Source organism: Chenopodium quinoa, unplaced genomic scaffold, assembly GCF_001683475.1.
Source record: "Chenopodium quinoa cultivar QQ74 unplaced genomic scaffold, ASM168347v1, whole genome shotgun sequence".
Classification (NCBI taxonomy): Eukaryota; Viridiplantae; Streptophyta; class Magnoliopsida; order Caryophyllales; family Amaranthaceae; genus Chenopodium; species Chenopodium quinoa.
Window position 1 is genome coordinate 2,228,870 of NW_018744502.1, and position 4,333 is coordinate 2,233,202.

A 4,333-nucleotide genomic window follows, 5' to 3' on the forward strand; every position below is an offset into this window, starting at 1 on the left:
AGTTTAATTATGATATATCTCTGTTTAGTAAAATGCGTGTGTTATTCACTTTTTTTATATATATATATATAATAAATGAATCATTTGCATAATCATATGCCTAGATACTCGTTCAAGGCATACACATTAGGAGTATGTCTTGAATAGTCCCCGGTTGGGACTGTCCTTGTACGCTTATTCTCACTTAGGTGGTGAATGTAAGCCTTGTTTTTTTTCTAGGGAAAATCCATCCTTTTCATGCATTTCTCTACCGTGTTCTCTGGGTACATATGTAGGTTTGTTTAATCGCCTACATCGTGTACTTGGAGAACTGTAGGGAAATGCTGGCGGATTTTCCATAGAATTGAAAACCTGGGTTACATTCACTAGTGAGAATAAACGTACAAGGATAGGTTAGGTTGGAGTGATAAGGACCCTTTGGAAGCATTTCAAATCTCATTTGCATTTCCATAACGCTTTAGTGGATAATGACTGCGAAATACGATTTATGACTAATGTGATTGTACATATGCGTGAGCTGTGTAGAAGTTGTAATCATGAAACGAAGAGAACGTAGCTGGATGTATGAAAGGATGATTGGGCAAAGTATTAATCCTAATTTTGTGAAAGGAGTTGATGAATTCATTCAGTACGTCACAGATCATCCCGAGAGTAGTAACCCGAATGAGGTTAGGTGTCCATGTGTTAAATGTAAGAACAAACGCCTTTGGAATGCGGATACGGTTAAAATTCGTCTGTATGGCAAGGGTTTCATACCTAACTACTATAAGTGGATGTGTCACGGGGAAGGGTATCCGGGAGTTCCCGAATGGCGGTCCAATGAATATCGTGACATGGTTCTCGATGCTTTTGGTCATACTGAAGATCAGGGGCCCTCAGATGAGGCTAATGTTTCATCAGAGGAGGAGCCTAATGCAACAACTAAGCATTTCTTGGATTTGTTGAAGGCTTCTGAAAGGCCATTATACGAAGGGAGTTCTTTCTCTGTGTTAGAAATGGTCGCTAGAATCACTAGTCTAAAGTGTGAGTATAATTTGCCTCACAGATGTGTTGATGGGTTTGCTTCTTTGCTAAGTGAGGCGATCCCGAACAACGGTCATATGGCCGACACTTTCTACGAGGTAAAAAAGATTGTGAAGGGGTTGGAACTATCCTATCAAAAGATATATGCATGCCCAAAAGGGTGTATGTTGTTTTGGAAGGATGATGCTCAGTTGTCTGCATGTAGGGTGTGTGGCAGCGATCGATATAAGCAGACTTCCAAAGGTAGCCTAGTGCCTTTGAATGTTCTGTTTTATTTCCCGATCACACCCAGGTTGCAAAGACTGTTTGCCACCAAGAACATTTCGGAGGAAATGACATGGCATTCGAAAAATCCCCGAGTTCAAGGCAAAATGGCACACCCTAGTGACAGTGAAGCTTAGAAACACCTCGATAGTCGGTTTCCAGAGTTTGCTTCCGAGCCTCGTAATGTGAGACTTGGATTGTATACAGATGGTTTTGCTCCTCATGCTAAGTTTGGGGGACAATATTCTTGTTGGCCTGTCATTTTGACCCCTTATAACTTGCCTCCCTCAATGTGTATGAAATTACAATTCATGTTCCTTTTGTTACTCGTTCCTGGTCCTAAAAACCCTAAGGGCAACTTGGATGTTTACATGCAACCATTGATAGAGGAGTTGAAATTGTTGTGGGAAGTTGGCGCGACAACTTATGATATTTCGAAGAAACATAATTTCAATCTTCGAGCAGCCATCCTATGGACCGTTAGTGACTTCCCGGCTGATGGCATGTTGTCTGGTTGGGCCACGGCTGGTAAGAAAGCTTGTCCACATTGCATGGAGAAGAGCAAAGCATTTTGGCTTGAACATGGTGGTAAAGTTTCTTAGTTTGATTGCCATCTGCAATACCTTCCGACAGATCACCCTTTTCGGAACAGTAAAACTGCATTCTGTAAAAACAAAGTACAGAAAGGTGCCCCTCCACACATCATGTCAGGAGAGGAGCTGTGGGAAGGTGTGAAGGACCTCCCAAAGGCTACAGATGGACCCGATTCAATTAAAAGGCTGAAAAATGAAAAGAAGGGTTGGTTCAAGCAAAGCACCTTGTGTGAGCTCCCATATTGGAAGCATCTCCTCATTCGTCACAACTTAGATGTCATGCACATTGAGAAGAACTTCTTTTATCAGTTAATTCACACTGTAATGGATGTGAAAAAGCATACGTGTGACACGCCATCAACTCGGAATGACATTGCCAGATATTGTAAACGTCCCTAGTTCATCTTCAAGAGGATGATAGAGGAAAAAAGGTCATGCCAAAGGCTCAGAGAAAAGTTTTGAGTGAGTGGGTTAAGCAGCTGCGGTTCCCTGATGGTTACGCCTCCAATTTGAGAAGATGCGTAGATTTGCAAGCGTGTAAGCTCCATGGAATGAAAATCCATGACTGTCACGTGTTCATGGAGAGGATGTTTCCCACAGCTTTAAGGGAATTGCTCCCTGGCCATATTTGGAATGCAATTACAGAGATCAGCCAATTCTTCCGCGACTTGTGTTGCTGTACAACATCAGTTAGTGACATGGAGCGATTGAAGAAAAACAAACCTGAGATCCTCTGCAAGCTTGAGAAGATCTTCCCTCCTGCATTATTTAACTCCATGCAACATTTGCCTATACATTTGCCATACGATGGGAAGTTATGTGGTCCTGTATAATACAGATGAATGTATCCCTTCGAAAGGTAAATGAAATACCCTTATTTCACATCCTTTGTTTTACATCCTAATCACTTGTTCATACAGTTACATAACAACTGTAATTGTAGGTTCCTCAATCATTTGAAACGGAAAATTGGGAACAAGGCTCGAGTTAAAGGGTCCATATGCAATTCTTATCTCACTGAAGAGATAGCAAACTTCTGCTCCAATTACTTTCAGTCGACAGTTGACACTAAAACTCGAGATCTTGATCGAAATGTGAATGCTGACGTTGAGTCCACATTGGATGACGCTGAAATACCAGAGTTGTTCAAAGAGGACAGTGGTCGTGTGTCAAATGAGGGTAGAACTCGGTTCTTAGATGACAAAGAACTCGAGTGTGCACATTTGTTCGTGTTACGAAACATCGGCATTCTTAGCGAATACGAAAGGTATATTAGGCCCACGTATTCAGTGTATTCGTATTTACGATCATTTACAATGATGACTTTGTAGATTTACATTGTGTGTTTGGCCTCGTAGGAAGTTTGAGGACTACATTCTTAGTACTCGACCTTTCCTGCGTAGAGAAGAAGTCATGGAGAATTTCAAAGCTGAATTCGCTGATTGGTTTCATCACAAGGTGATATACGCGGTGTAACCGTGAAATAATTATGAATTTTACATCTTGCATTTCAATTCATTGAATTCAGGAACCGTGATGTTGATATTCAACCACTTTATAGGTGGTCAAAGAGAAGCCAAATTCGGATGTCCTGCGAGCGTTGTGCATGCGTCCCTTTAGGCGAGTTCGTACTTGGGGCCAGATTTTTGTAGGTGGATTTAATTTCCATACACATGCCCCTGGCAAGCACAAATCCACCATGAATTATGGTGTGTGTGTATCAAGTAAGGATGGCAGAGAGTACTTCGGCATTTTAGACGATATAATTGAACTTGTCTACATGGGACCTAAGAGACAGTACAAGACAATTTTGTTTAAGTGCAATTGGATGGATTATGGTAGGGGAATGAACATACATGAACAATACAAGCTAATCGAAGTAAATCATACTAAGAAATACCCCAAATATGATCCATTTGTCTTATCTTACCAAGTGGCTCAAGTGTACTACGCATCATACCCTAGCCTGAAACGGGACCGAGTTCAATGGTGGTCTGTGTTTAAAACACAAGCAAGGTCAGTGGTTGATGCTCTAGTGGACTTAGAGTTTCTACAATCACCATCCCCAACTATACATGCAACGCTTTGCCCACTGAATGACATTCCAGACTACGCCAGGGATGATGATGATGAAGACGATGACGATGGCTTTGTGATCTCAAGCGATGAAGACGATGAATCTAGTATCGGCTTTAGTGATAGTGACAATGATGATGACATCGATGTAGTATTAGATGATAGTAGTGATGACTCTAGTAGTGAAAGTAGTGATGAGAGTACTGAGTAGGAGAATATGTTAATCTCCTTTACAAGTATGCTTCTTATTGTAAAATCAAAATATTAATTAGGCTTATGTAAAAAATTTTAGTGTTTGTATAAAAGCCATATTACGTTTCACTGCATTTTTTATTTATAATATCTTGTCATTTTTCTAACATCTGATTCAGGTAGTC